Here is a 24,450-nt window from a genome sequence, read left to right on the forward strand (position 1 = left end):
GTTGGGGCATCGACTGCAAACATGGCGTTGAAACGACGTCATGGTGCCTCCGAAGACTACGATTACGCTTCGTGGCTGGGCCCTCAATGGACGCTGACCACATCTTTCGCAAAACCATCTAGAAAAGAAAGGTGCCTGTTGTGAGACGGAGGTATCACGTCTCCACGACGAATACGTGACCACGAGTTTTCGACGGTGTTGCCGTTAACTCTGAATCCGAAAGCCTACGCACGACTTCTTTCCTGGAAGACGGTAACGAAGACCTCTGGGGTACAGGAGGTTGTCACTGGTGACACTACCAGAACAGCACGGAGGCTGAAGTGGTGAAGCTTGGTCGCGTCCACCGATGACTTCGGCATTAAAGACGAACCAAACAAGCCCAGGACGCCATGCCTGAAAACCAAGAATTCCTGGACAGCAGAACTGATGGAGGTTTGCGAGGTGAGTGCCACACCACGAGCATTCGCCACTGTGGTTGCTGAAAGGCTGGAGACCACCATGTGAAAACGCGGGTGTCACAGTCAACTGCAGCAACCCACCAGGGTTACAGAATCGTAAGTGTTGAACGGGGAAATGTTCTCATCGGCGCTCGCCAACTTGACGTCCAGAATTACGGTTATGCATCCGCCCCGGAGGTGTTCCCAACCCATGACTACACACACTCACCCCAACGTGCATTATCAACGTATACATATTTACACTTCACAATAAAGATTTGTTTGTGCAGTGGCCTCTGTTCTTCGAGAAGGTACTCAAGTTACGGGTTCTGACTCAGTAGCCTCTTTCTTGTCGGCGATTGCAGACCAGAACGTCCGAAAAATACTTGCATCCGGCTGTTGTCTTGTGTGAGCTGTAATTTGAATACTGCATGTAGAAGGATCATCACCTTCTCAAATGTATGCCAAGTTGTGCTTATAGTTTGCATATTTTCATTGATGACTGATGAGTGAAAAAAAATGTAAAAAAATTGGCCCCGTATCTGCATGTAATCTGCAAATGTCGTCGAAAGACGATACTCTTACGTGTGGAGAGAGTGAACAAACCATTTATTTGATGTTCTGCGCAAGAAAATCGGTGAATGGTATTCCGAAGGCGCTGCGTTAGAGTGCCTCGAGCATGTAGCGGATGCGAACGAGCGCATCAAATCACGTCACACGTGAGACATGAGCCCCATCTGACAGTTTTTCTGGAAAACAACGCGCGTGGCCCTGAGACGGGTGTGCGTGCCCGTCTCAGAGGTGATAAGGTGTAGAACACAAGGCGACGGGTAGGCGCTACTACCATCTCGTCTTAGCAAAACGTCGAAAACACTGCCCGTTCCGTGCAAGCGCTGCATGGTCAGCGCCGCGTGATAAGCGCTACTGTCTTTAGAATTACCTCTGTATGCCTTTTCTAGTAAAAGACGAACATGCAGAATATATGCGTGTTGTTATGGTGCCTCAGATATGAACAATAATTGATTTTTAATTGACAAACACGCACGTATGAACGCTGATTCTTGAGCAACATTGGTGGGCGCTGCGGATGGGGTCGCCCGTTCGGGGTATCGGCTGGTGCTGTTTCGAGTGCCCGGTTCACGGAAACGGTGGACAAACAGACAAATGTACAGACAAATGTACAGACAAATGTACAGACAAATGTACAGACAGACAGACAGATCAAAGTTTTTGCGTCGAAGGTCCCCAAGAAAGACTATCGTCTTTGAAAAATGGAATTATGACTTCGAAAAAAAGATAAGTGGCAGGCCTAGCATCAAGACCAACGAAACTGTTGAACTGGACAGGCAATCGCAGTTACATCGACGACGACTGACAGTTGATGATGATGATGATGATCGTGATGACGACCTCAGATAGATGGCGCTCACCCACAAATAGGGGGATGGGCCAAGAATTGAGCGGCAGGATACTTAAAGTAATGAAACTAAAACCAATCTAAAAAATAGTTTAGAGATAAAACTGTGAATAAATAAAAATGCTTACTGAGCAAGCGGTCCAATCATCTCTTGTTCCTCATAGAAAAAACTACAAATTATAAACTAAAGATCTGAAAAAGTAAGGATAGACTAATTCGGTCATCTTTTTGTTGCCTTGATGTAGTCAAACAGAGTAGAGTATACATTCCTGTGGTAGTAACCAAATAAAAAGCCGCCAAGTAATAAATGTACTGTAGCATTTACTACCATTCCTAACTTCTGCAATGAGGCCCCGCCGCGGTGGTCTAGTGGCTAAGGTACTCGGCTGCTGACCCGCAGGTCGCGGGTTCGATTCCCGGCTGCGGCGGCTGCATTTCCGATGGAGGCGGAAATGTTGTAGGCCCGTGTACTCAGATTTGGGTGCACGTTAAAGAACCCCAGGTGGTCAAAATTTCCGGAGCCCTCCACTACGGCGTCTCTCATAATCAAATGGTGGTTTTGGGACGTTAAACCCCACAAGTCAATCAATCATTAACTTCTGCAATGAGGCATCTAAAAATCTTTTTCTCTGAAAGAAATAATGGCGACAGAATAAAAAGAAATGTTCAATTGTTTCGATTTCGTTGCAAAAAATGCCTTGATTCTAGCTTTGTTTAGGTGATAATTTAGTTATAGAACCGCACAGCGCAATCTAGTGTAAGTAACTTGTAAGCGGCGAGATACACACCACTGTTTATTCCAGCAATGCCCTAAATGCTAGTAAAGTTTATTTTAAACAATTCATCTATTTCCTATTCGAAAAAATGTGAACCTTAACGCTGTCACGTAGGCCACATCTGGTAAAACTGAGTTGATGTTTTCACTCAGGGATACTGCTGTTACTGGTCTGTCAGACAATCTTCCTCCTTTTAGTCGCACTGTGATTCACGCGATTGTAACTGAAAAGCTCGAATATCCCAAAATGTGTGCCACTTAAGTACCAAGAACGCTTACTGACCATGTCAAAAACAAAACATTTCGAGTGGACGAGTGTTTTGCAGCGAAAGCTGTTATGAGATCACAACAATTGTGCTATAGATTTGCCACCGCCGGTGTCCGTAACCGCTATCGCGTGAAATAAAGAAAAAACAAATAGTAACATCCGAAAAGGTTCGTAGTTGAAGCCTCTCCGTAGAAGACCAGTATTTTACCACTGAACCATGTCGGGGCTCAAATTTCGTAACAAAAAAAAACCCTATAGAATAGTTATGCCACGAAGAAGCCACCTTAACATATACGCAATATAGCACAGTAGAACAGTAAAATGTCAACCAGGCGTCAAAGGATTGTCAAAGTATAACGAGGCATCACACAATTTTAACTGCGTTATGAGTGGGCTGTTCAATGCTTTCAACTCATCACAATGGGCTCAGATATGATTCTTCATCGTCCTCAGCCACCGAATATCTCAATGAAGTAGTGCGTACATTGCAAGCGTACTTGTAATAGGAAAGTCCAGAGAAATTGCAACGGTTTAAAAATGACACTTTATTTTTTTAAAAATGGGTTTCGGGTGCCGGCATCAGTGGAACTTTATTATTGATGTCCTTAGTCCGGCATTCTAGCAGCCTCTTTTCGCTCGCCATTACGATTAATTTCCCTTGGTCTCTCAGTTAAAAGTAGTCGCGGAGACTGGTCTCTAGTGCATCTGAAGGTGGGGTTGGGGAGGGTTGGGGGAAGTGGAAGAGAGGGGTTTTTGGTGCACGCTCAAACGATGCAAATCGCTTCTGATGTCTCCATACTGAGCGGTCACTTCGGCAGACGAAGACCGTTTTCTATTGACCCAAGATGCGTGCAATAATTTTTAAGACGCGGCTCTTGAAATTCCCAAAGAGTATTAGATAGATTGATTGATTGATTGATTGATTGATTGATTGATTGATTGATTGATTGACAGACAGACAGACAGACAGACAGACAGACAGACAGACAGATAGATAGATAGATAGATAGATAGATAGATAGATAGATAGATAGATAGATAGATAGATAGATAGATAGATAGATAGATAGATAGATAGATAGATAGATAGATAGATAAATAGATAGATAGATAGATAGATAGATAGATAGATAGATAGATAGATAGATAGATAGATAGATAGATAGATAGATAGATAGATAGATAGATAGATAGATAGATAGATAGATAGACGGCGCCTATTTGGCCCGACCACCCGTCAGCGCAAAGGCAACCCTAAGACTAAGCACCCCGTCAACCCCCCCCCCCCCCTTACGATGTTCTCTACGATGACAAAAGGTGACGACGAGCACGAAGAGACCATTGAATTAATATCATTACGATATTATATAGATGAGAAATGAGCGTATACCAAGCGCACAGAAACTTGTATTCACTAAAAATACCTCATCATTTTCCCACTGAAGCTGCTATTAGCACTTCAAAAAAATTTACAGTATATAGTCCGCCTGACTCTTAGCAGATGCCCCTAAATGGGTTTGTGCCAATCAGCCCAGGGGCCTCGTCATTGATCCTCTTAGGCTCCACGTAGCGCGTGGTAGCGCATAGGGGCGCGTGCTGCATCGAACGTAGCCAATTTCTCGAATCGTGGTTCGTTTATCGAGTCCCCGCGTCGCTCCCACGATCAAATCGACGAAGAAACGCCTGCTCTTGAACTCAGATTGCCGTTGCCACCAACCAGCTCCCACAATATCGGATCTGGGGTGTCTCTAGGAGACAACGAAAAGCTCCTGGAAGAGCATTTGCGCTTCTTCAACGGTGAGAGAAAGCTGAGAAACCGGGCAGTCAACTAAAGTTATGGCGCCGAAACCACATCCCGCTTGTATAGACGACTACTACAACGATTCATGGCTTGGCCCTCAATGGCTTCCGGCGAAGGTGTTTGAACCCGCTGTTGAAAAGACCATGTCGAGCAGTAAGGTGGCTCTTTTCAGTCTTCATCGTGACGGCGCCACGACGCATACGCCAGGGGGAGATTTCGACGGGGCTGACTTTGACTGCGATCAACCGGAAGCATACGTTCAATACCTTTTCTTCGAGACAGAGATGAAAACGGACGTAGTCCAAGAGGTCATCCCCGCTAACGCGACGCCTACCGGAGGTAGCCTGAAGAGGCCAAGCACTGTCACGTCCACCGATGACTTCGGTGTTAAAGACGAACCAACCAAGCACAAGACACCTCGACTTGAAGTCCAGAACTTCGGAACAACAGGACCTACAAACGTTTACGAAGTGAGCGCCACATGCCAGGCACACCCCGCCACAGATATTGAAATGGGAGACACCGGCGTGTGAAAGCTAGAGGACACGGACAGGGACACCATTCCGCCATCGTCAAGGATTCGTGAATGGTTGACGCAAAGAAGATGCTGTAGAGGACGAGCTCTTCTATGCTCGCCTACGCGACGTTTTCCAATGGCGGCTATGGTTCGGCACCGGAAATGTTTCGACTTGTGGAAGACGCACACAGACTGGCACCAACATGTATTACATAAACTGTAGTCAAACAGAAAGGCACGTAGGGAATGTCTAGAACTTCTTTCGCCGCAATAAAGATGTCTTTGTGAAATGTCGTCTGTTATTTCTTCACGAAGGTACTGAATCGTTCTGGCACAGTTGTCATCTTTTTGTCGGAGAATGTAGACAAGAACGTGCGCAAAAATCCTTGCACCAGCCTTTTTATAACAGGGAGCATTATTTCAGTTTTTGCGTGTGTAAAGATACATAATCTTCTCATATGCACACGGTGTTGTGCCTATAGATTACGGACCTACAGGGATGAGGGAAGAACAGGTAAGAAAATGGTGAAAAGACTGAAAGAACGGTTGCACAGATGTGCAGCCGGTTTACAGATTGACAGGTCCAGCATCCAGACTAATGAATCTAATAAACAAGTGGACCGGGTGTCGCTATTATATAGGTCGGCGAGGAATGACTGTTACTCGTCTGTCGGAAATTTTCTCTCGCGTGCCACGCAGTAATTAGGGCAATTTTAATTCAAAAGCTGGGATATAGTTAAATGAGTGCCAGGTAGGTACCAAGAATGCTAACCAACCAATTCAAACAGGAAAGACAATGAAGTGTTCGGGCGTTCTTGAACCATAACACAAAATACGGAGATGATTTACTTTTTCACGTTGTCACAGGCTTCAATATGTGCATTTACTAAGCCAATGCAGATTTTAAAAAAACACAAGCGACACTGTGGCGACAGTCCGCTTCACCAAAAGTGCAAAAATTCAAGAAGTCTCCGTTCTTGTGTAGTAAAATGATGGCTACAGATTTCTAGCCCAAAAAGGGCGTCCTTGAGGTTTATTTCATAAAATATGGGCCCACAATTGCAGCTTAAGAACATTCAAAATGAGACGGTGCAGAAAATTGCCTAGAATTATCTTCCTCTGCGAGAACGCGCATCATCACACCACCGCCTTTGATAACATTCAAATTTTGGTTGGTAACTTTTTGGATCACGCACCCTACTGTACAGACGTTGCACTAAATGATTATTTCCCTTTCTTGCACTTGAAACAATAGCTTAAAGGACATCAAGTAACTCCAGACCACTGTTGCCAACTTGTTGAACTACCAGGAAGATAACTTCCATCTAGGGGGACTCAAGAAACTGGTGCAGCGGTACGATCAGTGCTTAGTAGTTAAAGGAGATTACGAAGAAAAGTGAAGACGACGAACAAACTTCAATTAAATGAAAGTCTTTTCAGGCGATGGTGTCCGTGGCCCCTCATGGCCGATGTCTTCAGTCCAGGACACACCAAGATACCACCACTACTATCGCTCTTTAGACTAGAGTCCGTTGGCCATTCAGTCTTGAACGTTCATAGAGAGCAGTCTTCTATGACTTTGGAACAGAAGGTGGAGAACGCACAAAAGAGGGGCTTTATGTGCACGCTCACACCGTGTAAAAGACGCCTGATCTCTCTCCACAGAGCGGGCACTTTCTGTTTGAGTTTAGCCCAAGAAACGAAATATTGTAGGCAGAGCAGTTTATTGATCTACAGTTTGTCGTCAATTCACTCACGTGCTCCACTCAGACCTTTAACAGAGTACGAGTAGAGCCGATGCAGCTCTTGAAAATTTAGCACAATTTATTTCAAGGTCAGTATACTAGTTTTCAGATCTCCGAGCACTCGAGGGTTGCGGAACGGGACGCACGAAATTTGAGCGTCAGAGACATATGGCACCCTCAGCCTGCTTATCCCACAAAACCTGGTGTCCTGGAGTCCAGATATTTGGTGTGCATTGCATGATATCAGTCATGTTTTCGAAATTCGCCATAATTTCACAGGCGAGAAGTGATGTTTGCCCACCCATGCATTGAAAACAGGTGTATCGGTTGTCAGTGATAACCGCATTGCATCATAGATCGATGGCTGCCAGAGCAATCGCTTTAATCAAGAGTCCGACGGAATTCCGTCTGGTCGGGGGCAAACATAGTGCAAGATAATAGAAACGCTGACGAAAGTAAAATACACAAAAAATTGAAAAGACGTTTCGGCTCCCCACCCGAGATCCTTGTTCACAGTGACCAGAATTGGCGTAGTGCGCTCTTCTGTTAAGAAGAGCGCACTACGCCACTGCAGTCACTGTGAACAAGGCTTCCGTGCGGGGAGCCGAAACGTCTTTTCAATTTTTATGTATTTTACTTTCGTCAGCGTTTTTATTATTTTGCAGCAATTGCTTTTTTTTCGCTCAAGTTAAACTTGGGGCTCTGAAGGACATGCAGTACGTTAATCTGAGCATACTGGTGAATGGCAGCCGTCGTGTAATACCCCTTTTCATATAGATGACGCCTAGCAGAGGTCCATATTTCTACGAGTCTGGTGTTTCGACAGACGAGCACCATATTTAGTATACTCAGAATAGGTGTAACAATTCATTAGATACGCCTCTTGTAATTCTGAAAGAAACGGTTGTAAACGAGGTATTGATTGGAAGGTCTGAAGCCCGTTTATTTGCCTCCTTTTTTTATAATTGCGTACATGTTGTTTTCATCTGTCTTAACGGTATGAAGGTGGGGTGCGGCATATATGGTCTTACCGGTGACGAATGCATGGACGAGCCATCTCTGCACCGCTATACCCACCATGTTTTTTTGCGACGCGCTGAATCATAAACACCACCTGATACGTACCCTGTTTGTTTGTGACTTTGGTAGAAATAGAATTGAGCTTGTGGTTAAAGAAAAGGCTCAAATTTTGGCGTTCTTTCACCTCCGTAATTCGTCTAGTAGGTTTGTAGTAAACTAAACCCAACTATAAAAACGTTTACAAATCGCGTGAAGATTGCTATAGCTCTGTCATCACCGTTCCTGGTTCGATGCAAACTGCCCTGCACCTGTAACTCATACCCCATTTCTAGGGGCCGTGCTACACACGAGACTTAAGAGAATGGTTTTATGACCTACGAGTCAAGTATCTCACTCAATTGATTTATTAACCTGTTCGTCGTATTCTTTCTACACAAATCCTTCGCATTTTATTAGTGACGCATCTAATCAGTTCAGTTTATACCGCATCTGAATGTTTTATAGGCAAAAATTGTCACGAATACTTATGATTATGATTATTAAATCTGTGAAAATCCTGAATATATCAACCCTACAGCAGCTGACGTAGAATAAAGCTCATAAGCAATCAAACTTTTTTTATTAAAGTTATGTTAGGCACACGGGCAGCAATATTTCCGAAAATATTATTTTTAAATTAGCCTTGCAACTTTTTTTTTTCAAATTGTCACCGATTGACTCCTTCGCAGGATTTGATGGCCACATGAATCAACGGCCGGCATTTTTTTTTTCTTTAATGCGTCCAGTATGAGCGTAGTTTATGGGATTTGCCACCACCATTTAGTGTCATGCTCTACGCTTTTGTGTATATATAGATATATATATATATATATATATAGGCAGGAATGGTGGTTGAGTGGCCGTAGCGTTGCGTATATATATATATATATATATATGTGTGTGTGTGTGTGTGTGTGTGTGTGTGTTGTAGTTGGGGTGATGATTATTTTATTATCCGCGAACACCGGCAAGAAATGCGGAACACGGGATGGTCTTGACATGTACCCGGCTAGCTCAGTCGGATGGTCTTGACAATAGGGAGTTTTCGTATAGCGTTTGACCCCTGCAAATGCTGATGCACGCTCGAGTCACCGCAACGGATAACGTTTGCGTACGCTAATTAAGAACTCCCTAATGACACAAGGCGACGACGAGCACGAGGAGACCACTGAATTACAATCATTACGATAATCTATAGATTACAAATAAATGCATAAGCAGCGCATATAAACTGCGATTTATCGAAAATAACACTTCATTCTGACATTGAAACCTCTATTGGCCCTCATTGAAATTCAGACTATATGATCCTACCGACTGTTGGCAGATCCCCTGTACATGCCAGTCATCCAAGGCGCATCATCATTGATTCCCCCTCCCCGACATGCGGTAGCGCACGGTGGCGCGCGGCGCCACGAGCCTAGTTATTTGCTCGAATGATGAATCGTTGTGCCCGTCGTCCGTGTCACTCTCACAATTGAATCGACGAAAGAACACCTGTTATTATTAGCAGGTTGCGGTTCTCACCAACCAGCCGCTACAACATCGGAGCTGTGGCGTCCCTGGGAGACAATGAAAAGCCGCTGCAAGAACATTGGCGCTTCTTCAACGGTAAGAGAAAGACTGACGAAGCTGGGGTGTCAACTAAAGTTATTGCGCTGAAAGGACGTCACGCTTGCCTAGAAGACTACGACAATTCCTCGTAGTTTGGCCTTCAATGGGTTTAGAGGTCGGCATTTAAACCCGCTGAACGGCAAAACCATCTTGAGCAGTAAGGTGGCTGTTTTGAGTCGTCGTCGTGACGGCGCCACGGCGCATACGCAAGGGTGACTTTTCGACGTGGCTGCCTTTCACTGCGACCTACCAGAAGCGTACGCCCGACAACTTTCTTTGAAGAAGGCGACGAAAACAGACGAAATTCAGCAAGTCATCCCCGCTAATGCGACGTCTACAGGAGGGAGCCTGAAGAGGCGAAGCACTGTCGCGTCCACCGATGACTTCGGTATTAAAGACGAACCAACCAAGCACAAGACGCTGCGTCTCGAAGTCCACAATTCCAGGACAGCAGAACCGATGAACGTTTCGGAGGCGAGAGCCACACACCAGGCACACCCTGCTATAGATCCTGAAATGAGGGACGCCGGCGAGTGAAAGCTGAAGGGCACGGCCAAGGACACCGTGCCACCAGTGTCAAGGATTCGTAGGTGGTTGACGCAAAGAAGATGCTGTAGAGGACGAGCTCTTCGGTGCTCGCCTACGTGACGTTTACAATGGCGGCTACGGCTTGGCACCGGAAATGTTTCGAGTGGAAGACGCACACAGACTGCTATCAACATGTATAACATAAGTGTTATTCAAATAGGAAGGGCCGTTAGCGAATGTTCAGAATTTTGCACGTCTTAATAAAAATTTGTTGTGAAATGTCGTCTGTTAGTTTTTCACGAAGGTACTTAATCGTTTTGACTCAGTCGTCCTTTGCTTCTCAGAAAATGTAGACGAGAACGTGTGCAAATGTCCTTGCAGTAGCCTGTTATGAAGTGAGAGCATGAATTCAGTTCTTGCATGGGAAACGATGATCAGGTTGTCATATGCTTGGGGAGTTGTTTTTACAGTTTACGGACCAACAGTGATGACACTGATGAGAGAAGGAAAGGTAATAAAAAAATGGTGAAACGACTTTAAAAACGGTCGTGCAAATGTGAACGACAAAGTGCTGAATGACAGGCTCAGCATCCAGAGTAATGAATTTCTAGAACAAGTAGATCGGAAATAGCGATATGATCGACGAGGAACTGAATATGCTTGTTTGCCAAAAAATGGCAGCATACCCACGGTGTGAATGATGGAGAGTGGGGTGAAGCATCCGTCCGTCCATTCGTTCTTGCTTCCGTCCGTCCATGCCTCCATCCACCCGTCCGTGCGGGTGTCTGTTCGTGCGTCCGCACGTCCATCCGTGCGTCTGTCCTTGTGTTAGTCCATGCATCCACGCCTGCGTCAGTCCATATGTCCATCCGTCCATGCAGCCATTCATGCGTCCGTCCATGCATCTGTCTGTGTGTCCGTTCACAATTCTAGTCAACTCTCCAAGTACCACCATCTCGCATCTTTTCATCATATATTCCGCATATAGAAGCACCGTCATCCAGCGGACATTCCAAGGACTAAACGAGAGGTGGCACACGCACACTTTCTTACGGCTTGCGCTTCGTGTCTACTTCCCACCTTTAACCACCTCGAGTTCATGGTATATACTAGTTCACTGTATTCATGGCACTGCGGCCCAACGCTCGCTAAATTTTTCTAAAACCAAGAAAGTAACGCCCAGCGAGTATAACGTAGCAACCCTTTTTGTCAGATAGTGCTCAATGTACATGCCAAAGGCTGCTAATCGGGAATGTAAGACAGGAGAATTCGGCTTTTAGTTAACGCGCACGCTGCGAATTTTTTATTGTTCAACAACGCACAGGAGAAATCTCCCACCGGCACCACCTTGCAGGTCAAAGTGCAAGACATGGTACGTACTACGACGAGGGACGAATGGGTGCCGCTCTAAGGAGCTTTGCCCCTAAAATCGTCCTCTTGGCGATTTTAACTGAAAAGCTCGGATGTCGTAACATGTGTGCCAGGTAAGTACCAAGAATGCTTACCAAGAAATCGAAACAACGAAGAATGTGAAGTGGACAAGCGTCTTTGAACCATTGAGAAAAAATACGAAAAAGGTTTATTTTCCCCTTTGTTAAAGGGGACGACAAGTGGGTTTACAATAGCCAATGCAGATACAAAAGAACAATCGCGACGGTGGCGCCACAACGCTTCACCAAAACCACAAAATTTTAAGCGTCCCCGTACTCGAAGAAAGTGGTGGCTACAGTTTTTCAGCACAAAGAGGGTTTTATTGAGGTTGATTTCAAAGAATTTGGGCCCACACTACAGCTTAAGCTCACCAAATTAAATGGGGTGTAGTCGCGCAAAATTAGAGGAAACAGCTCAGAGAGTGGAAGTACGACCTCGGCTCCCTCCTACTTCTTTTCTCTGATCTGTATTTTTCCAAGTTTGCGCTACTATGCACCCAGTTGACGCTAACAACTAGCCCACTAACAAGTCTTACTCACCCAACTGAGATGTGTAATCAAAAATCGACGGCACGGGAAATACCCCGAGACCACGCGCATCCTCACAACGCCGCCATAGATGAGATTCAGGCTTTTTTGTAGTAACTTCTTCACGCATTTCGTTGCGCGAAATGTATATATCTTCTTGCACTTGAAACAGTGGCTTTAAGGGCAATGGCTTAAAAACATCGAGTAACTCAAACCAACCGTTGTCTACTGGTTTAATTTCTAGGCAGAGAACTTTTATATAGGTGGACTAAAGAAACTAGTGCAGTGGTACGAACAGTGCTCAGCAGTTATAAATGATTATGTAGAAGAGTGAACAGGAGCAACAAACTTCACTTAAATAACAGCCGTTTCAGGTGACTGTGTCGGTGGCTCCTGGTGGTCGGTGTTTTTAGTCCGGGACACCCAAATATTCAGCCGCTACTCTCCCAGTAAAACTAGGGCCCGTAGGCCTTTGAGTCTTGAGCGGTCGCGCAGAGCGGTTTCTAATGCCTCTGGAACAGAGGGTGTGGTCGGAGGAAATGAGGGGTTTATGTTCACACTCACATCATGAAAAAGACTTCTGATCTCTTCCCACAAGGTGGGTACTTTCTGCCTGAGTTAAGAGTCTCAGAAACGAATTATTGTGGGCAGTGCTGGGGAATGGTCAGCATCCTGCAGTGAATTCGCTCATCTTCCCTACTCATATCACTAGCAATATCCAGGCATGGTTGTTGACACTGTCGAAAATCGAGTGATAGGTATTTCAAGGTCGTTGTGGTGGTTCTCTACCTCCGAGAACTGGAGATTTATGGAACGAGAGCACGGCATTCAAGCGTTTGGGCATTATGGGGTGTCCAGTCTCATTATCCCGTCCTCGATTCTAAATAATCTATTTGGACTGGATGAGACCATTCAATTTTTCTGCAGTTTAATTAGTTCTGCGATGGGTGGCTCCCAGAGCTTTTTTTACTCTTCTGCTGACGTTAAGTTTGGGGCTGTGAAGGACAGCCCAGTGACCTGAATATCCTGGTGAATGAATACCGTGGTGTACAACCCATCCGATGACAGCCCGGCCACGTTCACGTAGAAGACGGCTGGCGTAGTTTCATAATGGCGCGCCAAGTCTTTTACTCGGGCCTTTCGCCAGCCTTCGTGAGAATGAGTGACGATGTCATGCGGTGGGATTCGGTGAAGGAATGTTTCGCTTCGTACTTCAAGTGCAAGATCTGTTGTGTCTCTATGTTTTGTAAATGTCCAGAGGCCGTAGTCTATAACTGTCGGTGTTGATAAAAAGGTATAAAGCCCCTTTTGTTGCCTTTTTTATATACTTACGTAAATTTTATTTTGATGCGTTTTCTTGGGTACATAGGTGGAGGCGGCATATATGACCATCGCATGACTAACGCACGGACGAATCTATGCGGATCTTTGTCGTGCAACTGTCCGCGTTTGTTTGCAATGCGTCGAATTAGGCGCCCACCCTTTCCGCAGACTGCTTAAGCTATACTACTTTTCGTAGCTAGGACTAAGCTTGTGTTGTATGAGAAAAGAGGGAAATAAACGTTTATTTCGAAACAGTGTTCTGAGCGATGCCGTCAGAGTTAATAAACCTCCAGAGTTATTAAACATGCAGAGCTATAAATCTCTTTACCTGGTGTAGCAGGTTTGCATAAAATAAATTCCCAAATAAATACTTTTACAGATTGCGTAAAGTTTCTTGAAGTTCTATCATTACCATAGGTAGGTAGGTAGGTAGGTAGGTAGGTAGGTAGGTAGGTAGGTAGGTAGGTAGGTAGGTAGGTAGGTAGGTAGGTAGGTAGGTAGGTAGGTAGGTAGGTAGCTAGGTAGGTAGGTAAGTAGGTAGGTAGGTAGGTAGGTAGGTAGGTAGGCAGGTAGGTAGGTAGGTAGGCAGGCAGGCAGGCAGGCAGGCAGGCAGGCAGGTAGGCAGGCAGGCAGGCAGGCAGGCAAGTAGGTAGGTAGGTAGGTAGGTAGGTAGATAGATACGCTCGAAGACGTTTATTTTCACTAGCAAATGCCTCGCATTTAAAGATGACGGAGCATCTGAACTGGTCAATTTATATCGTATCTAAATATTGCGATAAAGAAAAATCACGAATACTAATGATGCTGATATTTAGACCACTAACGATTGCGAATATACCAACCCAACAATAGCTGACATAAAGGCAGCTCCTGAAAATTAAACTATATTTTTTTTTGCTTTTAGTGAAATCATGTTAGTTTTACCGGCTAATGATATTCGCAAAAGTATTATTTTTAAATTGGCCCTCCAGCACTTTTTCACGTAGTTGTTCGAATGTTGCATCACAGATGTTCATTGCCACATGTATCGAAGCACATTTTTTTAATGCTGCCAGTACGAGCGGAGTTGATGGCATTCACCACAACCCCTTCAGCAGATTAAATCTTCAATCCCACCGGCATGTATATATATATATATATATGTATGTGTATATATATATATATATATATATATATATATATATATATATATATATATATATAGATAGATATATATAGATATATATACATGTGAGGTTTAACGTCCCAAAACCACTATATGAATATGAGAGATGCCGTAGTGGTGGGCTCCGGAAATTCGGACCACCTGGGGCTCTTTGGGGTTTTTTAACGTGCATTCAAATCTAAGCACACGCACTACAACATCTCCACTTCCATCGGAAAGGCAGCAGCCGCAGCCGGGATTCGATTCCGCGACCAGCGGGTCAGCAGCCGAGTACCTTAGCCACTAGAACACCACGACGGGGGGGGGGGGAGGGGGGGGCTATATATATATATATATATATATATATATATATATATATATATATATCGGATCCTACCCACGGCAAGCTATCTTTTCATCCACTTTTCTTCATACTTACATTACAATTTGGTTTATTATCTTCCCCTATACTTTTCTTGGCATTATTGTCTGTTAGATTTCATTATTATTGTGTAAAAACACGGAAAAACGATCCCTTAGGTATACACTTCTTTCCTTATTCATTAACAAGGGTCTCATACTAGCAGACTTAGCGCCTTTCGGTTGTATATGAGGAACTATTAGTCAGCTGCCCACTCGTAACAAGTTCACGTGCTACGTGACCCCAAACAGGCTCATAAGAGTGTGCCACACTCGCGGCCATGGCTACTGGTGGCGCCGACTGACACTCCCACTTTAATTCCCATATAAACCCTATAAATTGGCTGGGGCGATGGCTGTCATGGTAGCTCAGTAGTAGAGCATCGAACGCGTCATTCAAAAGTCGCAAGTTCGGATCCCGCCCACGGCAAGTTATCTTTTCATCCACTTTTCTTCATACTTACATTACAATTTGGTTTAATGTCTTCCCCTATACTTTCCTTGGCATTATTGTCTGTTAGATCACATTATTACAGGGTGCATAGCGACCACGAAGAAAAAAATTCAAGGGTTTTTAAGGACTTTCAAGGCCCCAACTAAGGATTTTCAAGGACTTGAGAAATAACATTTTTCTAAGACCGTAGAAAAACAACAATTTTTTACAGCATGGAAGCACATATTTTACTGTAAGGAAGAAAATGCAAGCACAATTTTCATATACGCTGGTTTCATTGCACTGTTTTCTGCTGATTTCAACATCCATTTTGCTGATTCATCTAACAATCGTACTGCACACACATACACACAAAAAGGGACTAGGTTTCATTGTACTGTTTTCGGCTGATTCACCTCACAATTTAGACGCATTGCACACACGCACAAAAGGGGACTAGGTTTCATACCACTGTTTCCTGCTGATGTCAACATTCCTTTTGCTGATTCGCCTCAGTATCTAGGACGTATTGCACACATACACACAAAAGGGGCCTATTTTCAAACAGTGGACTCGAGATATTAAGTACCCGAAGCTTCCCTTCAGGTTTTAAGTTCCAGAAGCTTCCCCTTCAGGCTCTCATCCATGTCTGCAAGTTCCAGGGACTTCTCGTTTGCAGTTTTTCTTAAACTGTTGGACTTCACAATCAAAGTGAAGTCACTTGTGGCTTCCGCCCGCAGAGCGTACTTGTCGGCACAGGCTGTTAAGTCGGCAATTGTTGCTTCCAGCCTCCTCTTCTTTGTCTTGATGCTCTCTATCTCTTCTTCAATGTGGCTTCTCTTTGATGCCTTTGTCTGCTCCATCACTTGTTTTTTCATATCCTCCAAGTAGGCCCTATAACGGTTGTGTGCGGCTGCGACAGACTTCCGCAACTCCTTCGTTATGGCAACGTTCAGGATGCCACCAGCCTTGCTTACAGCATCACAAACGATTCGCTGTGACACATACGAGATGTCCTTAAGGTTTTCGACAGAGACCTGGCGGTTGACGCTGAAGCCCCTTTCAACAGTTGCCTGCCCGTGGCTCAAGATGAGAAGAAGCCGGATAACCTTCCACAAGTGCATGTAGGATGAGTCACCCTTCAACAACTCAAGGTAGAACTCGTCCAGGCCAAGAGTGTGTTTGTCAAACTGTCGCAGGTTGTGTTTCTTTTCTTGCAGAAGTTCTGTGTATTCCCCAAGGACAGAATCGCGCTCATGCTCACCCAATCGACCAACTGCAATAAGTGCGTCTAAGACCTTTCTGAAGCCTGCAAGTCAGTCATCTGGCTTTGAGGCCATTTGACGGGGATCAAGAGATGACAGGTTCCTAACCAGATGGTATGTCAGTGGGCTTTTCTCCAGAATCTTCTTGGTTGTGTTTACGAGGAACTGTTTGCATTCCATCCTAAAGGCAAATGCATCTTTGGTGCTCACCTTCGCGGCTTTTAATACTTGTTCAGCAGCGTGCCCAATATCAACTTTCTCTGATGATACATGATTATTTGGGTCTGCGACGTCCATCTTCAGCATGCCGACAACTCCTGTGGAAGCGTTCAGCACCGAGCACTTCACGAATCTCGCAAGAAGCTTCCTCACGAGGCACTCGAGATCTCTTTTCAAAAAGAACACCAGTGGTTTGTCCAGCTGATATTCCGTGAGGAACGGTTTTAGAATCATCGCGATGCCCAGAGCAAACTTCAGTTTGGCCAACAGCAGTGGGTCCTGGCAAAAGTCGCTGAGCTGGATGAATGATGCACACTTTGGCAAGTTCACCTCTTTTTTTTGCACATGCGACGTACTTTCACACGTCACCCCAGAGGGTTATGGCACGTTCAATGATGGGAACATTTTCTACCCAGCGATGAGAAGCGAAGTTGAGAGGAAATGTTACTTGGCCTGTCACAGTAGAGAAGTCTTCCCTTCGCGCTGGCGCATCATGAAAAATGGCACTGAGGCTTGAAAGGAGATTCCCTAGGCCCCACTTGCTGGCAACAACGCCCGCCCTGTACGCGTTATGTATGGTATGAAGTCCGCAAGTGCCCAGGTCCAAACACTGAACTTAATGGTTCTGCTGCAGGTATTCCTGCATTCCTCTAAAACACTTCAGGTTCACATTGGGGCCATCCATTGACAGCTGAACAGCTCTCGCCAGCGGCAAATCTTCCAGGGCACCCAAAAGCTTCTCTTGAAGGTCTTCGGCAGTTGAATGTCCCATGAACACCGACGTATAAAACCTCGTGGTCACCCGCTCGGGCATTGTGCTCCAGTAGCGCACATGAATGTCCATTTGTTTCCTCGGCAGGTAGTCGTTCAAAGACTAGTCGAACATAACAGTGTAACCGTCCGACTGCTCCAATTCGCGTTGCAGGCACGAGAGAAAAAACGGTCTCAGACCATGGCACACCACGTATGCAGATTTCCTCTCACTGCAGGAAAATGCCTTAGCGATTTCACTGTCCGGGAACATTTTCTTGAAAAGGTCCCCCGTATGTGCGGACGATTTGTAGGAGTAGTGCACCGTGACCATTTTCAGGGTCCACAGTATCTCCGCGTCGACCACACTCTCATGAGCTCTGCACAGGCTGCTCACATCCGACGACGTTGAACTTGAAGGAGTTGGCTCGACGCGTTGCTTCTCAACAGCTGTAAAGTGGCTCCGCACAGTACTATGAGCTGTGGTTGCTGTCATGTTCTCCACATGCTTTGCACTTTTCATGTGACTTTTGAGGGCAGACTTCCCCAGTGACGACACGTCGAATGTTTTTGCACATACCTTGCACTTAGCTCGATGCGAGTTCGATGTGTCCGGAGAAATCCGCTCTTTATAAGCAGCAGCGGTTAACCACGCGTGCTGGAAGTTGCATTTTCCCGGCATATTGCAGCTGCAGAAGACGACTTGGACTATCCACAGACCATGTTTCCCACTATACCGGTAGGGTAGGCTTAGCTTTGGTCGTCGCTACTGCTGCAACCACAGAACACCTACCAGTTTCTGCAACCACGCCAGACATTCGTACTGCGCAGTAGCTACAAGAGTGGATTGGATTGGATGCCCTGCTGGCTCTAGTACATAGTTGCCAGGCATTTAAGCGGTATTCGCTAAAACTGGCTAAACTGAAGCTTATTGACGAGATTCAAGGAAATTTAAGGACCTGAAAAAATTCAAGGGTTTTCAAGGCCTTGAAAATGCTATTATCAAATTCCAGGGTTTTTAAGGGTTTCAAGGACCCCTACAAACCCTGTATTATTATCTAAAAACACGGTATATATATATACTTGTGTGTGTGTGTGTGTGTGCTTATTCATTACGACACCACAGCACGTCCGCCCAAAGGCAGCCCAGAAGCAGAAACTGCAACGCACAATGATCATGACGATAACAGATGGCGCCGACGAGCACGCAAAGACAATTGAATGATGACGATGACTAGGAAAACTTAGATGATGAAGAAGCGCATAACAAGCTCATACTGACTGTGATTAATTTAATATAGCTCTTCATTGTGATACTGTAACCTCTGTTAGCACTTCAAAAAAATTCAGACTTTATGATCACCCAGTGTCTTGGCTAATCTTCCTGAGTGGGCATGTGCCACTCATTCCAGGAGCATCATCATCGATTCCGCGAAAGGCACCGCGTGGCTCGCAGAAGCGCACGGTATCGCCTCTTCCCTCGAGCGTAGCCATTTTCTCGTACGATGGATGGTTCAGCGGGTCATTGGAGTCGTTTGCACAGCCGAACGGATGAAGTGACACCTTCAACTGAAAGCACGCCACCGCTCCGGTTTTGCAGCCGCGACTACATCGGCACTCTACTGTCCGAGAGAGACTACGAGAAACACCTGTTTGGGTACAGGCGATCCTACGACGGCCCGAGAAATACTCGCGAAGCCTTTGTGGCATCGACTACAGACGTGACATCGAAAAGACACCACACTTGCTCAGAAGACTACGACTACGCCTCGAGGCTGGGCCCTCAAGGGCTCTCCAGTGGGGGGTTCGAAACCGCTGATCGTGCGACCATCTTCAACAGTGAAGTGGCCGTTAAGAAACGTCTTCATCATGTCGTCTCGACGAATGCGCGACCGCGATCTTTTGATGGTGATGTCGTTAACTCCAAACCACCGGAAGACTTAGCACAACTTCTTTCCCGGGAGACAGCGATGAAGACCTTCGGAGTCGATGACGTCGTCTCCGCTCACCCGACGATAACAGCAGAGAGCCTGAAGCGGCCTTGCGTGGTCGAGTCCACCGATGCCTTCGGCGATAAAGACGAACCAAGAGAGCCCAAGAAGCCTCGTCTGGATGTCCAGCATTGCGGGACAGAAGAACCAATGGACATTTGCTAGGTGAGAGCTACAGCGCGAAGACCTACCGCTATGGTTCCCGTAAGTGGGACACCATCTTGTGAAAGCCCATTGGTTGCGGCCAACTACAAAGATTCGGGGGTGGTTGGCGTGAAGAAGTTGCTGTACAAGATGAGCTTTTCCGTGCTCGCCAACGTGACGTTGAGAGTGGCGTTATACACCAGAGGTGCTTCAAATGCAGGACTTACGCAGGCTGGCTCCAACATGTATTATAAATGCATTAAAATAGTAGGGCTCTTTACGTATAGTCAAGTATTTACTAGACAGAAAAAATTGGCAGATCCCACGTTCAGTGGGAATTGATTATATGCGAAGCACGAAGGAGGAATGTTGATATGTCACTTTAAAATCAGCACAGTGTTACGAGTTGGAGGTAAATTATGCCGTACATGACTTTCGTGCCATGATTATTATGTTTGATGTGTTGTTGCCCTTCGTTATCTATTCACGTCGCGTGATACCATATTAGGTATATGTGGAGCTACTTGGTCATTAATTGACGTCACGTAACACCGGATTCGGTATAGGTGGAGCCAGAAAAACGGCCGCGAGCGCATCATGAAGGGCTCAATATACTCCAACGTATCGTAGACGCGTGCACACGCTGGATACAGCGTCGCGGGATCGAATCCCGGCTGCGGCGGCTGCATTTCCGATGGAGGCGGAAATGTTGTAGGCCCGTGTGCTCAGATTTGGGTGCACGTTAAAGAACCCCAGGTGGTCGAAATTTCCGGAGCCCTCCACTACGGCGTCTCTCATAATCATATGGTGGTTTGGGACGTTAAACCCCACATATCTATCTACGCTGGATACAGCGACGCTACGTTAGAAAAACGCGAGCACTCTATAGTCTGACGCCAGGCACGAGTAGCGCGACCAGCGTCCGTCGGCGCGGCCCGGCCGGCCTGGCAGAAACCGGCGTGAAATGCGACATGCATAACGCAGACATCACTGCATCTGCCTCCTTTCGTGACGGAGGGACGCTGGACGCGCTGAAACGCGCATGCGTCAAAGCAACGCAGCCCAAAGCGCGCCTGCGAGTATATGGCAGGACTGGCGCCTGGTGTGGCAACGCCGGCGTGCGACGCGATGAAACGAACGCCGACACACACGCGCGCCGGGTCAGGTCGAAATGCATTGGTGCCTTGACTATGGCATGTTGTCATGTTCTTACATGACACGCCTCTCATGATTATCATGTTTGCACCAGTCACATACCTTGATTTACTGACGTCGTGTAAAGCCAAATTTGGCATATGTGAAGCTAGAGAAACGACCGCGAGCGCATCATGAGTGTGGTATGTAGCCATGTTGTTACATGACACGGATGTCATGATTTTGATGTTAGGGTCTGTCGCTTGTGTTCGCCATGTAATCATGTCGTACCATACCAGTTTTACAACATGTCATGTGACCAAAACATTTCACGCCGGTTGCCGCCAGGACCGACGGCAACCGGCGTGAAATGCATCATACGGCATTTTGCGCTGATGATGGTACCCAGCGCTACCCAGACAGCACTGCGTCTGCCTCTCTTCGTGATGGAGGGACGCCGGCCGAGCTCAAACGCGCATGCGCCAAAGCACAGCGGGGCGCGCGCCTGCGAGTACATATGGCAGGCAGATCGGCGCCTGGCCTGGCATCGCCGGCGTAGCACGACGAAACGAACGCCGGCGCGCACACGCACCGGGTCACGGCGAAGTGTATTGGCGCCTTGAGTGTGACATGCAGTCACGTTCTTGTATAACACGCATCGCATGATTATTATGCTTACACAAGTCAGATAACTTCGTCCTCTATTCACGTGACGTAATACCAAATTTGGCATATGTGAACATAGCGAAACGGCCGCGAGCGCATCATGAGCGTGGCATGTAGTCATGTTACATGACGCGCACCTGATGATTATCATGTTTGCACCAGTCACATACCTACGTCATACATTGGCGTCCCATAATACCAAATTTGGTATTGATTGATTGATTTGTGGGGAATAACGTCCCAAAACCACGCTATGATTATGAGAGACGCCGTAGTGGAGGGCTCCGGAAATTTCGACCACCTGGGGTTCTTTAACGTGCGCCCAAATCTGAGCACACGGGCCTACAACATTTCCGCCTCCATCGGAAATGCAGCCGCCGCAGCCGGGAATTGAACCCGCGACCTGCGGGTCAGCAGCCGAGTACCTTAGCCACTAGACCACCGTGGCGGGGCAAATTTGGTATTAGTGAAGCTAGCAAAACAGCCGCGAGCGCATCATGGCGTGGCATGTAGTCATGTTCTTACATGACACACACCTCATGATTATTATGTTTGCACCAGTCACACAAGTTCGTCATTCATTCACGTCCTGTAATACCAAACTTGGTATGTGTGAAGTTAGCGAATTGGCCGCGAGCACATCATAAGTGTGGCATGTAGTCATGTTGTCACATGACACGCATGTCATAATTTTCATGTTAGGGTCCATCACTTGTGTTGGTCATGCAGTCGTGTCATACCATACCAGTTTTTCAACATGTCATGTGAACGACACAACCGCAAGTGCAGCAAAACTATGAAGTGTAAATCATGACACTCATGACATACATGTCATAAATTTCATGTTATGACCAGTCAGTTATGCTCGTCGTACAATCACGTTGTGGCATACCAAGTTTCGTATTGATGCCATTATCGAAACGGCCAGGAGAGTTAAAAGTCGTAACCGGCTACATAGATAGATAGATAGATAGATAGATAGATAGATAGATAGATAGATAGATAGATAGATAGATAGATAGATAGATAGACAGACAGACAGACAGACAGACAGACAGACAGACAGACAGACAGACAGATAGATAGATAGATAGATAGATAGATAGATAGATAGATAGATAGATAGATAGATAGATAGATAGATAGATAGATAGATAGATAGATAGATAGATAGATAGATAGATAGATAGATAGATAGATACCAAAAGTTCTTGCAGTATGCAATAAAAGACGCCTTACCAAAGTCTATGATACGCGGATTGCATTTATTATCAGCGGCTGCCAGAGCTATTGCTAACTATTTTACTCGTGTTGACTTGTAGTGCTCTGAAGAGAAGCCCATCCACCTGAGCATCACGGTTAATAACTGCCACCGTGTAATACACCACAGATGACGTTCGGGTTACGTTCACGCGGAAGACGCCTCAATGCAGCTACTCTCTTACTCTGGCCTTTTGTCGGCCTTCGTGGGAGTCAGAGTCCGTGTTAAGCGGTGGCGGTCGGTACAGAAAGTCTGCATGCTTTCTGTACAATATTTGTGGTGTGTAAGTGGGTCTATGTGCGATACCTAGTCGTTTTGACAGACGAGCACCATGTTTAGTAGACTGAGGGGGGGGGGGGGTATCAATTTTTAAGATGTGGCTCACGACGTTCAAAGTGAGGTCAAAAAAGACATTCCTTGGAAATGGAGAGGACAGATCATAATGTCTTCGTTGCCTGAATATATGCCTCTTGAGCATCACTGAGATGGAAGGATAGAAAGGGCAAATAGACTACATAAGAGATTCAGCAATGCTTGGGACGTGGTCTATGTTGCATGCAGTGGAATACGATAATGGCCAGAACATGGATCAGTGGCACTGCCCATACAGTAACGGCAAAAGTGGCAGGGGCGGTGGCTATATAACTAGCACAAGACTCCACAAAAGCCGATATAATCAGTGACTCTATAGCCGCTATTTAAAATACGCTAAAGGTGAAATCTCACCAGCCGTACTAAGAATTCTACCGAATTTTCACGACGAGCGGTTTGTTAATCCTAGTAATGTTTTTATTTTCACCAATACAAAGTTGATGGAGGGGATGAGAATAGAGGCGATTATCTGCTTGACCAAGTTATCACCCCCCCCCCCCCCTACATACATAAGGCAGTGGCGGTAGCGGCAACAGAACACGAAATCTGACAAAAATAGACAACATTAAGAAAATCCCGAATCCTACAGATTCCAAATACACTGCAGACGGCGGCGTTGACAAAAAAAAAACATACACACACAGTGCAATAAGCATATACATAAGCTTAAATCAGAAGTAGTCAAGAGTTGAACGAAAGTTTGACTAGTAAGGCTTTGAATGAGATGAAACACATGTCACTGACCAAGTCTAACGATGATCTTTCTTTTCGGAACCACATACAAGTTTCTTCTTCACACAAGGAACTTGTATGTGGTGCAGAAACGCCATATCATCATCAGAGTTAATCAGTGACCGTGTTTCATCTCATAAATTAAAATGCCTATTATATAAAGCGCAAGTACACAATAAGCACAAGTTTTAAGCACAGCAGTGATTGCATTTTCATTTTTTTGTTTTTGTTTATTTTTTTAAAGTTTAGCCACGAAGCTGAAAAAAAAAATACCAGGAGTGTAATACGTTATTGGCAAATATGAGAAAGGGTGGACTCGCTTTCTGGATTTCGTGCCAACCGGTTGTGCCCCTGCGATCTCTGACGACAGCGCAGCTCTGGCCGACCGGCTCGCCCTACGCCATCTCCGACCGCTGACAAGAGCTGTCGCTGAGTTGTGCCCCGTGCTCAGACTTCTGCGACCGTGTCCATCTTTCC

The 24,450-nt window shown here is 45.8% G+C and overlaps 1 protein-coding gene and 1 pseudogene across 1 annotated transcript in view; both read right to left on the bottom strand.

Moving 5' to 3' along the window:
- LOC142775719 (protein APCDD1-like) overlaps nucleotides 1–24,450 on the bottom strand; it is a 376,459-nt gene that overhangs the window by 340,474 nt on the left and 11,535 nt on the right. The window lies entirely within an intron of this gene.
- Nucleotides 15,528–18,488, bottom strand: LOC142775718 (uncharacterized; annotated as a pseudogene).

The sequence above is a fragment of the Rhipicephalus microplus genome, chromosome X, assembly GCF_043290135.1.
Source record: "Rhipicephalus microplus isolate Deutch F79 chromosome X, USDA_Rmic, whole genome shotgun sequence".
Classification (NCBI taxonomy): domain Eukaryota; kingdom Metazoa; phylum Arthropoda; class Arachnida; order Ixodida; family Ixodidae; genus Rhipicephalus; species Rhipicephalus microplus.